Source organism: Pinus tabuliformis, chromosome 3_1 (genome assembly GCF_031772625.1).
Source record: "Pinus tabuliformis cultivar Carrire ecotype Pingquan chromosome 3_1, CPIR1, whole genome shotgun sequence".
NCBI classification, from domain to species: Eukaryota; Viridiplantae; Streptophyta; class Pinopsida; order Pinales; family Pinaceae; genus Pinus; species Pinus tabuliformis.
The window spans coordinates 604,827,694-604,841,183 of record NC_142301.1 but is presented as its reverse complement, the minus strand read 5'-3'; positions in this window follow the sequence as shown (position 1 = coordinate 604,841,183).

Below are 13,490 nucleotides of genomic sequence, written 5' to 3'. Positions count from 1 at the left end.
TGCACCATATCTCGAATATAGTGGTACCTGATATCAATATGCTTGGAGCGATCATGAAATACGGGATTCTATGATAAACGAATCCCACTCTGGTTATCACACAGGATCACGGTGGTATCCAATGTAAATCCAAACAACGCACTGAAGAGCTTTCATAACCAGACTGCCTCACAGGTGGCCATGCTAGCAGCAATATACTTTGCCTCGGTGGTGCTTAAAGCCACCGACTTCTGCTTCCTACTCATCCAAGATATCGAAGCAGATCCCAAGGAGAAACAACACCCGGAAGTGCTCTTATGATCCACTACACTACCTGCCCAATCAGCATCAGTGTATCCAAGTAATCTCACATCTCCGACAGTGTATCTTAACCCGTTAGTGATTGTGCCACAAAGATATGTCAACAAATTCTTGGCACCAATCCAATGTATGTTGACTGCGAAGCATATATCTGGACGAGAGTTCACTAAGAACATTAATGCTATGACGAGTTGACGATACTCGGTGGCATTTCGTAAAACAGGTCCAGCAGCACTACCGCTTAACTTCTTAAAGTCAAGGTCCATCGGGGTAGTAACAGGCCTGCAGTCCACCATACCGAATCTTTCCAATATCTTCACCACATATTTTCCTTGAGATAGGAAAATTTCCCTTGGCTTCTGCCAGAATTCAATTCCTAGGAAATAATGCATCAGGGCTAGGTCCTTCATTTCAAATTCAGAAGCCAACTCCCTCTTACATTTGTGAATGAGAGGGTCTGCCCCTGTTAGAAAGAGGTCATCCACATACAACACCAGTATGAGAGGTTTGTCATCTTCAACCTTAAAGTAAAGGTTAGGATCGGCTTCACTCCTAGTGAATCTCAGCTTCATCAAGTAGTTATCGATCCTCTCATACCATCCTCGAGGTGCTTACTTCAGCCCATAGAGAGCCTTCTTCAACTTGCATACATGAGATTTTCGATCATAAATCTCAAACCCTTTGGGTTGCTCCACGTAGACCTCTTCTTTGATCGAACCATGCAAGAACGCGGTTTTGACATCCATCTGATGTAGGTTCCATCCTTGTGAATCCACAAGGGCTATGATCGAGCAGATGGTGGTATATTTGGCAACAGGTGCAAATATCTCATCATAGTCTATACCTTCGTTCTAGGAGAAGCCACGAGCGACAAAACGAGCCTTATACGTTTCCGTACTTCCCGCTGTTGCATGCTTTATTAGAAGTGACAACTGTCTTGTCCTGGGGTCTGGGAACTACTTTCCAGACTTCATTCTTCATAATAGATTCATATTCTTCGGTCATAGCATCCTTCCATACTTATGCTTGACGGCATTTGAGAATGATGAAGGCTCATTTTGTATGATCGTGCTCATGATGGTCAGGGATCCCTGATACCTGTTCAGTTTCTTACTTTCACTGAAGGTTCCTCGGGGTAGCCCCCTAAGCCAAGAGGACCTCTTTCTAGAAGAGGAAGGCTCAGGTGGATCAATAGGATCCATGGGTTCATCCACATAAGGGATTGTTACATCACCTTTTTATTTTGGTTCCATGGTGTGAGCTTCTTGTGAGCTCCTTAAAGTAGGAAGATTGTTCACCTTGCTGAGAGCCATATCTTCATCAAAGGTGACATCATGACTAATCACGACTTCCCTTTGACCGGCTACATAGATTCTATAGCCCTTAATATTTTCACCATGGCCCACGAAGATTCCTTTCTTTCCAGATGCACCCAATTTATTCGTATTTTCTTTCGGCACATGAAAATATACAGGGCTTCCAAAAATTCTAAAATGAGATACGGTAGGTTTCTTACCGATGAACATTTCTTCAGGAGTCTTGGAACCCAATGCTTGATGAGGACATCGGTTTTGTACATATACGATGGTGTTTGCAGCTTCGTCCCATAGAAACTTTGGAAGTCTTTGATCATGGAGCATGGCACGGATAGCTTCCACAATCGTACGGTTCTTCCTTTCCGCCACACCATTCTGTTTAGGAGTATATGGTGTAGTAGTCTCCCTCTTAATGCTAGCTTCTTTACAAAAGTCATAAAACTCATTAGATTCATATTCAGTCCCATTATCAGTCCTTAAGATCTTGATCTTCTTTTCGGTTTGGTTCTCGATCAAGGCTTTGAAGTGTCGAAACCAAGAGAACACTTCATCCTTCTTTTTCAAGAAGTATATCCAAGTCTTTCGAGAATAGTCATATGTAATATGAATATCCTCCTAAGGAGTTCATAGGCATCATACCAGATATGTCTGAGTGAACCAACTGTAATATATCAGAGGCCTTGCTTTGGCTTGAGGGGAATGGTCCCCTTTTGAGCTTTCCTTTGGCACATCCTGACATACACCTTCTTTCTCTACTCGGAATTCGGGAATCCCTGTCACCATTTGTCTTACATCGGGTAGAGCTTTATAATGAAGGTGGGCAAACCTCCGATGCCAAAGTGCGGACTGAAGAGATGTGTCACAAGACATGACACCTAGCGGACTTCCACTGACCTGATATAATGAATCAACTCGAAACCTAAGAGTGAAGGCATCTTTAACATTGTTTTTCCATACACGTAACTTGCCATCGCTGAAGATCACCTTGTAGCCTTTTTCTTGCATTGCCGAGATAAACACCAAGTTCTTTTTGAGGTCAGGTACATATAATACATCATATAAGTGGATCGTATTACCTTGATTCAATTTAAGAGAGACATTGCCTACACCTTTCATGGGATATTTCATATTATCTCCAAGGACAATTTCCAGGTTAGTTTCTTTCTCTATCAGATTATGGAGAACTTCTTTGTAACCAGTGAAGTGCCTTGAGGCACCACTATCAATAAGCCAAGTTCCAAGCGAGTCCGAAGGAGCAAAGGTAGATAGAGCAGCTAGTAGATAACATTCATCATGCTTATTGTCCTCTTCCTTGTTACATTACTTAGTAAAGTTTTGTTATGCCACCTTGTTCGTTACATATTTCTAAGGCATACCCTCTTTGGGAGCTAGAGGTATGATCATGGGTTTTCCATTTCCCTTAGTTTTATTCTATTTTTTTTAAGGAGAAATATCCACGTTAATCTTCCTTCCCCATGATCATCTGACAATTGTTGCTTATGTTCTTATTCCTTCAGCAAGTTCAATGACTTCAAAGTTAACAATGCTTGTTATTCCCAAGATATTCATTTTAGTGCCCTTTAGCAACACAATGGATTTGAGAAGGACAAATTGTAAGGATGGAAATTTATTATAAGTGTGGAAGTATCGGGGAATCTTAATAGTACTTAAAATGTAAATTATGAAATGTTTGGTGATATTTTGTTAAAATATTCAAATTTCTAAGGATTTTATATAGTTTTTATAAAATTTTAGCTATTTATAAGGTAAAATAGTTTTATCCTATATAATTTGGGCCAATCAATTTTAGAAACAATGGAAATCAATAAATATTTTTTTTGGAAAAAGGATGAAAAAATAGTTAATGGGTTCTTTCTCTTCCTTGGAGGTATAGTATTGTCCAGAGAACTGCAAGGGAATTTAATTCAGAAGTAGCCAAAACAGTATTTATCTTCTCATTTCGAGATATTCTCTTCAAAAAGGGTGAAGAAAAATATTCAAATTATGAAGAGGTTGACTCAATTCCTCCCTAGAAATGGTGCCAAAGATGTTGCCTCAAAATCTAGTAGGTTTTGTGAGGGGGGATCATAAGTAAAATACTATACCAAGGGACAATAATATGAGGTGTGGCCCATTTTCACCACAGCCACTACTTCCTACTCTTTTTTGGACTTTCACCACTAGGGAGGCTTCCCTTTGGTAGGTAACCTATATGGATATTTTAAGTTCAAGAGATAAGGTGACAAGGTAGGTTAATGGAGGACAACTCTTCCTAAGAACAGGGCTCAACAAGCATGATAGGGAAATTCACACCCTCTAATGTTCCTAATTAGGGTACAACGTGATCCAGGGCTTGAATAACAGAAAGCCAAAAGGACACATTGTGTCTACAAGGCCAAGAAAATACTTCCAACTGATGAATACCTTCAACAAGCCCTGAGTTGAAGCATAGGGAAAACTAGGGATTTTCGAGGGAAAAATCTACCTAGGGAAAAATAATTTAGCTCAGAAATGGATGGATTAACAGCTAAAAGGGGATGATTTTGAGGAAACCAACACTCCTTCCAATGTTTAATCCTTCCACAAGAAAAGAAATTCAATCCCTAGTCATATTTGATGCCTTAAACCTAGCTAGTGGATTACCCTCAAGGGATCGAAAATCATTTTAAGAGAGAGAAAATGAGGTTTAAGTGAAATTTTGTGGATGATAAACAAAGTGACCAAGGCTAGTTCCTAGCCTTTGGGATAATGGACTCTATGGGAGTGTAAAACATGCTAAATCATGGTAAGGAGTAAGGGAATAATGAAACCCAAGTTTCAAAACCTTAGCTATCACTTTTGTGAGGGAGCAAAGTGTTAGGCCCCTATACTACTAGTTTAACCCCTTATTGTTATTAGTATAACCCACTTATTATATTGATGTACCCATGTAGTGCCCATATTGTTACTATTGTGCCCCATAGAAGCCCACTATTGTTATTATTATGCCCTTACATTATTATTGTTATGTCGGCTCTGATTATGTTATAACCCCTTAGACTCCTATATATAGAAAGGAGGTCTTTTCATTTGTATCATCCAAGAATTGTTCATTTATGTAATGTAAAGGAGGTTGTCCCCTCGAAGACGCTGAATTCTAAGGCGTTGATCTCTCTTTTCTATCTTTTCTTGAGCTGGTTTCATAACATTTGGTATCAGAGCTTTGGATTCTAGGGTTTCGCTGCTCCAAACAGGTCATCGTGGCATTTTCGCTATAACTTTTTTTCTGTGACGTTTCAAAAGTCGCAAAAAAAACCCATTTGATAAGAATTGACGCTGAACCGTGGGTCGGAATTTCAGATATTTTTACGCGATATGTTCGGAGATATGATCTGAGGAAGTTGGTCTTTTTGCAGACTCTTGAATTACACTCAAAACAGGTGACCTGGGGAAAATCGTCATAACTTTCTTTCTGAGCATCGGATTGAAATTTCGTAAGAAGGTACAGAAAGAGGACGGACTGTAGTTTCTGTTTATATATTTTTCAGAGTCAAATGTTGAAACAGTGACACGTGGCACTTCATACAAGTTCGCTCTACTGAACTAGTCTATAATCACGTCACTGCGGGAGATTGTGCATAACTCTTTCTTGGAGAATCCAATTTGGATCAGACTTGTGGCATTGGAAAGAGGACACAGAGGGATACTACAGGTCACAATTTCAGAACTTAAAGATCCGAAAGTACATAGTTACAGTCGTTTCAAGGTAGAGCTCCTAAAATCAAGAAAAAGCAAGATGAAGAAGTTTGATGGCAAGGATCCGGTAAATTGGATACTTCAGATGGAGCAATATTTTGATATACATGGTGTACAACTGTTACAAAAGGTATGTATTGCATTTTCATATTTAGAACCAGATCAATTTTTATGGTACAAAGGGCTTTGTTCTCGTAAAAAACTTGTTACGTGGTCAATTTTCACGGAGGAAATGATAGCACATTATGAGGATACAAAGAGCAACACCTTCTATAGAGAAACACCACAACAATTGGAAAGAGTAAAAGGGCTTTGTGACATAATGGAAAGCAAAATTATGGAAACCAGGAAGCATACCCCTCACAACTATAAAGATGGAAGTGTTGTTTCTCCCAGCCTTCCACAACCTACAAGGGTTACACCACAACAATTGGAAGAAAAAAGAGAAAAAGGGCTTTGTTACAATTGTGATAGCAAATGCACTAAAGGTCATAGGTGTGCTGAGAAGAAATTATTTTACATAGAATATGAAGAGGAGGAAGAAAAGGATCAAGAAACATCAAAAGAAGAGGATATACGTCAGGAAACCACCCCAGAGAAAGAAGAAATGAATCAGACCATATCTTGTAAAGCATTGGCAAGAATTACCACTCCTCAAACTCTCAAGATAGAAGGACACATCAAGAAGAAAAATGTTCAAGAAGTGAAAGATCACATTGAGCATCAAGAAATGAATCCGACCATATCTTGTAAAGGACTGGAAGAAATTACCACTCCTCAAAAGATAAAAGGACATATCAAGAAGAAAAAGGTTCAAGCAGAGAAAGATCATATCGAGCATCAACAGCAAGTTCTCCAACTTTTAAAGGATAACGCCACTTCGGTGCAAAATCAAATGAAACAACAGGTAGATCAACATCGTAGTGAAAAATGTTTTGATGTAAGTGATTGGGTATTTTTACTGCTACATCTCAAGCAAGCTATTTATGAGAAGGAAATGTTGGCAATACTACATGCACTTAAAAAATGGCGACCTTACCGAATGGGAAGACGCTTCAAGGATGAGGATGTGGAAGCATTGTTTTGTGCTATTTATATTATCCAACCAAATTGGATAAACGAAGCAACGGATGAATGGAAGAAGAATGAAGAAGTATGGTCACTTATTCAAAAGTTGCAAAAGATCCCAATTCAAGCAATATTGCCAGAATTTGAAGAGGAAGGAAAAATCATATTGGAACCTGGAGCAGCCACAGAAACAAGAACCCGACAGCTACAAAATCGATCAATTTCAGAGTATCTCATCAAGTGGAAGAACTTACCCGTTGAATATTCCACATGGGAGGACAAGAATTTTATATAGAAGCATCAAGAACTACTCAAGCGTTGAGGACAACGCTTTTTGAAGGAGAGGGGCATGTTAGGCCCCTATACTACTAGTTTAACCCCTTATTGTTATTAGTATAACCCACTTATTATATTGATGTACCCATGTAGTGCCCATATTGTTACTATTGTGCCCCATAGAAGCCCACTATTGTTATTATTATGCCCTTACATTATTATTGTTATGTCGGCTCTGATTATGTTATAACCCCTTAGACTCCTATATATAGAAAGGAGGTCTTTTCATTTGTATCATCCAAGAATTGTTCATTTATGTAATGTAAAGGAGGTTGCCCCCTCGAAGAGGCTGAATTCTAAGGCGTTGATCTCTCTTTTCTATCTTTTCTTGAGCTGGTTTCATAACACAAAGACAATTGGGAGAGCTAGTTTAAAGATTCACCAATGGGACTTTCATTCACATTCAATAGGTGAGTAATGCAGATAATGTCATCATCTAGATTCCATACAATGATTTTCAACAATAACTAGCATAATAAAATCCTTAGATAATTAACCATTCCATACATTAGACACATAAAATAAAGATTTATCAAATCCAAGGTACACTCACAAGATCGAATACATGAACAAGGTCCAAAATGACATCTCCAAGACCAAAGAAATAGCTCCAAATAGCAAAATACACTAGAGTCACATATCGACAAGAAAAGAAGAAGGTCAAAAATCTCCAAGAGGTCCAAAATAAGTAATAAGTGATGATGATCCACTAGAATAAGCTTATCCCCTATTTATATGAGGATAAGGAATAATAATTAGCTTTGGATAAGGTTACAAGCCAACCCATTAGATTTATCAAAATATTCCCTAATTTTCCCACATGTGTGAGTTGTAAGCTCTCTCATGCTAATGGCATCAACAATAAATGTTCCAAATTCCATGTACAAGGGTGATAAGGTGTCCAAGTAGGTGTAGATACCTATGAAGTCCAATATTTGAGGGTTATCCCTCAAATTTACCTCAATACATCCCGTGGGGTCCAATATCTAGTTAGGGTTCCACAAAGCGATCTCCATAGGTCTCAAACTGATAAATGAGGCGTCCTCTTCTCCAGTGCTTGAGCTTCCTCTAGTGGAACAAGCCCTCTCTAGTCTTTCAATGTGATACCATTCTGATATGGGCTTTGAATCAATCATTTCCCATCATGTTGAGACCAACTTAGTGTCATGTTTGATCCAAGTGTGTCATCTTGAAGAATCCTTAAATGTGGGTCAAAATTCATCCAACGTCTTGAGCGTTGGAGGTTCTACAGGACATGTGTCATTTGATCATGCTGCTAGGAGGCACCAAAATCTCAATGCTTCACCTATTTAGGCTAATGTACATCTTTAAAGGGCATGTGTACCTGTGGAATGGGTTCCCATGGCCTTGGATTCTAATCCACCTAAGAAGAACAACATTGATTCTAGTGAAAGAAACTAGTCATTAGGGACCAAGATTAAAAATGAATTTAAGTGAACCAAACTTGAATTTTAAGGGAAATTTGATACTTCAAAAAAGTATCCCTTTCAAAAATCAGGACCATGATCTTGCAAAGGTGTTTTCTCCCTAGGTATAGGTCACTAAAGGTCAACCCTATTAGGTGCTTCCAACCCCTACAAAGAAGTAATAGTTCCCTGGCCCTCCCTTAGAAAAAATATGGAAGGTGTTAAGTATGACATAGGGTAGATGTAACATGTTATCTCAATCATGGCTTCATAAGTAGTGCCCCTCCTATAACCGAAAGGTCCCTAAGGGAGGTTGCACTGGACTAGGGTTAAATATTAATCCCCCTGATAAGGTGAGAGAGCAAGAATATGCTAAAGGTATGTCAATATTCAATATCACCCCATTATCCATACTGAATGCCAAAAAACAAACAAGTATAAGCACATGATTGTTAAATGATCAAAGTACATTTTAAATGGTAGCCCACATTTATCCAAATGTTATTGTTGAATGGGTGAGAAGCACATGGTTGACGCAAGTGGTGGAGGCACACAAAATATCGTCAGCTAATGGTGGCTAGTAGGGGTTATTATCTATATGGATGGCTATCAAATGCAGTAGAAAAGTTTTCTTCTATGGGGTTACCCATTTTGATGGGTAATGGGGAGGAACATTCTTTTGTTGCAACAAGTGCATGTGTTGTTCCCATAAAGGTAATTGTTTATAGTTTATTGAAATTGTGTTGCATAAATGTTCTATATGCTATGATGTTGTATGTATCATTCGCATGTATACTTATGATTGATTTGATTATGTATGCATGAGATTGCATGGTCTTTTTTTGCAAGAATTAACCAACTTATAATAGCTCATTATTATGCTATTAGAGCAATGATAGAAATAAAATAAAATAAAATACATTTTCACATTTTACTTCATAGCTTTAGTAGTTACAAAGTGTGCTACATACACTACAATGTGGTATGAAACCTTTTTTTTCATGGTGGGTCTTTGTTTGGGGGGGGGGGGGTCGGCGCGACGCATAACTCTTTCTATTCATTGTTTCCAAGGGTTGTGGGGAGAACCTATGCCACACTATGACTTGTGATAGCATGTTCATGGCTATTATGAGTACTATGTGACAATTATTCCATTTGCATGAGTTGATACTGAGAAAATTCTACTACAACTGAGAATTTTGGGAATCTCCAATAAAGATACTACCTAGCCAAACTATGTTGGACCATTGGAAGTAAGTGAGATAATTGTTATAGTCTTATTTTTCACCATAGAGTATGATTGAGAGACACACTGATTTAATAGGGTAAGACTCTATTTGCTCTTAGGAATATGAAATTACGTAGTTCCTTGCTCCTTTTCTACTACCATAAATTTTCATGGATATACTGCTAGAAATTTTGTCACAACATATCTAATAAATTTATATTGAAAATATGAAATTTATATTATGAGGGTTACTTCACTATAGTTCAAGCTTTATTAAGTTATTATTATTAAACATGTAATATGGAAAATGGAGAACAATCAACAATGCAGTCACTCACAACCATAATAACACAATATATGATTTGGCAAACCCTTTTGGGTTAAAACCCAACTAGAAGTTAACAATACTCTAATCTCTCTCTCTCTCTGAATGTAAATTGATGTAAGTACAAAGAAGACTTGTGTCCCATAATATGCTACAGTGCACAAACCCTCTCTTTTTTCTCTCCCTCAATCCAATATGAGCTACTCTACTCATTTATGGAACAAATGCACTTGAATAGAATGGAACTCGTTTTCCTCCTAGTGCCCTGATGATAATACAACCTAATGCCTTGCAAGTGGTTAAGCTTAAATCTTTCAAATCTTAACTATAATTACAATATCAAATCTTCTATAGGTTTTGTAATCATAATATCGTGGCTATCCCCTCTTCCATGAGTAATGGAGGTTGACGTGGCATCCTCTCAAAACATTGTGGTCAAAAAAAGGAGGTCAACTTCGAAGGGGTATATCTTTTGGATATGGACTCCAATTGAGGTGATTCTTACATTGTTGGAGAGGTATCTATGTGTACAAAGCACTAAATAGTGAGAATTTAAGCAGTAAATTTCTACCCCAAAAAATGTCATTTGATGCTTCAAATTGCTTCAAGAACGTTTCGGACCCTAATTCACCAAACTAGGACTTATCGATAAAATGGTCTTGTCAACTAATTCCTCCACTTCTTCAACTCGAAAACATCATGATGTATGAGAAATAATATAAAGATCCAATCTATATCATAACTCCCCATTTTGTGAGGATTTTGGTCCCCAAACGCTTTTAGTAAATGAGGTGAGGAAATTTTTCCTCAATCTTATTTCAAGTGTACCATTAGTTTTGCTTACAAGTTATCATTTCAGTGTAATCTACTAAAGGAATGTTGTCCCTATCTTGTAGTTATGGACCTCTTCTATAAAATTGTATCCTCTATCAAATGTATCTAAGATTCTGGTGCCAAATCCTCTATAGATAGTGGGACCTTTCCCTCTTCTTGATCTAGCATGGAACACTCATAGAGTTTCATATTACCTACATTCACCTTTGAAAAAATACACATGTCTATGGGTAGACTAAGTCTATAGGAATTATCTCCAACCATATAGTAGAGGCTTAATTTTCTTACCAATACCTTATAGCCTCTCCATGCTCAACTGTAACTATGCTTCGTCTCCCACCTTAAAGGAATTATCTGTTCTGTGTTGATCCTACCTGGCCTTGTATTTTTTTATGACTTCTACAATGTCTACAATGTCCCCTAGACTTGTAGGTATTTTCCTAATCTTCTCAATAAAACGGTATTCCCTTAACACATCCCCTTAAATATTCTCTCTCACTCCTCCTTGTTTCCCACATGCAATATCTAAAGGTGAAGAAGGCAAATATCTAAAATAAGTTTCAAATGGAGACTTACCAGTAGAAGTGTGAACTAATTTGTTATAAGTGTTGTATATAGACCAAAGTTTTATCTTGTGTCTTCAAATGATTCTAATTGTAACCCCTTAAAGATGCATCAAAGTCTTGTTGACTAGTTTTTTTTCCCACTTATTTGTGGATGGAGCGTTGTGGACCTATTCAACTTTGTGTCTATCTCCTCCCATAATCTAGTCCAAAATGCATTGATAATTTTTGTGTCCCTTTCTAAAATGATGCTTCTTGGTATCCCAAACCTATCTGAAGAACAAGTTAGTTGGTTTTTTCCTGTTGATGGTATTTTTCCAAGGCATTAGAACACACATGTTTCTAAACCCATCAACTACCACGAATCGGTAGTCATGTCCCTTATTGGTTATTGGTAAACCTTCCAAAAAGTCCATGGAAATGCTTTCCTAAAGACAAGTGGATATACGAAAGGGATGGTATAGATCTTGTTTTCTATTATTAGGATTTTTGATACAACAAAGCATGCATCCTCTTATGAACCTCGCTACCTCTTATTACATCCTCAACCAATATAAATATCTATGCAAATTGGACATTGTCTTCCCTACACGAAGATTCCCTACAACCTTAGAGGTATGAGCTTTTTTTATCAACTATAATTGCTCACCTTTAGGAACATATAACATATTTAACTTGCATAGTATCCCATTCTAGAGATGGTGTTCAACCATGTTATCACCATTGTGCACATAAATATGGCTTTACAACTGCTTAAAAACCTCCTTGAAGTCCTCATCCTCTATGCATGCTTCTTCATATGCATCATGGGTGAAAGGCTTTTTGTGCATAAGAATTCCCAAAGTCGTGATCTTTGATGTGGTTTGACTTGAAAGCATGTTGGCGAACTTGTTTGTGTTACCATTCTTGTACTTGATCACTAAATAAAACTCTTGTAAAAGCACCATCCACTTGTAATTGCTAGTCCGTTGTGTTATAAAATGTAACTAGGTTCGGTTTTCATAATGACTTGTAATTATGAATTTATGTAACGAACAAGGAAAAAATAATAAAATTTATTTTTGTAATGCTTGTCTCATGGGTTTCATGAGCAAGGAGTTTTATTATAGTTCATAGACTTCTTCTTAATGTCTTTAGGAGTTTTTCGTCTTGTCATATAATTAAGAAAGTCATGTATATGAAGTCATGTTACACATGTGAAAGACATATTATGTCAAAGTTTCACTCTAAGACATTGTCATTATCTCTCTTGTGGTCGGCTAAAAGAAAAACTATATTCTCCTTGTGAAGAAGTCAGCTTACCTCCAAGATCTTATGTCAGCCTAGATAACAAGAATAAGTCACTATATAAAGAGTGACTTGACCTCATCATAGCACCAAGCAATTCGGATATCTGATCAACAATAGTGCGGATCTCAGTGCAAAGTGACAAGGGTAATATAGTGAGGAAGAAAATATTCAACGATGCGTAAATCTCTCATCTTTGCAATATTAACGAAGGGCCAACAAAGGACCAGAGACTGTCTCATCTCTGCAATATTAACAAAGAATTGAAGATTGTTCTATGACAATAGTAATTCAGTTGATGGCTATAACAAGTGTGGAACAGTGATGGAAAAGACCAAGACTCATAAACCCTTGTGGACCGAAGAAAGAGATCAGTGAAGACCGAGACTCTGCCATACAGTGCAAAGGAGAAAAACTGTGTCAAGGACTACGAGATAGAGACCAAGACTCTCTAGGTGACAGTGCCATAAAGTGTGATGAAGAATGGATGAAGTATAAATGTCGAGGAATGCAAGAGATAGTGACAAATGTCTTGAAGGTGAACTTGTGTCAAGTATCTTTCTCAAGGGTCTTGGTATTTGTCTATTGAAGGATCTATAAGAAGAATTTTTTTTGGTTTTCCCCTCAAGGAGGGGTTTTAGCCTTGGCTTGGAGCCTAACTATTGTGTCATTGATGTTATTGTTTTCATAGTTGTTCGATGCACTGAACAAATATAATAAGTAAAGATGTTACACAAGTAGTTATCATGTAAGAGAATTTAAATTAATGTTTGCCCTACCCAATTTCTCAACACAGTATCAGAGCTATAACTACAGTGAAGGGCATCTTAGTGACACTTAAGGGTTTTCTTTCTCATGGGCGAAGGATTGAAGTTACCATTAGTGACTATTTCTACACTATATCTTTATGTTACTTCTAGTTCGGTGATCTCAATGAGAAAAGTTCAGACAATAATTCAGAAAAAATATTTTCGGTGATGCAACAAAAGCTTGGATCTCACAAGAAGATTGCAGTGATCTCATAAATGATGTTTCGATGGCATTATAGGGAAGAGATTTGATGATTTCGAT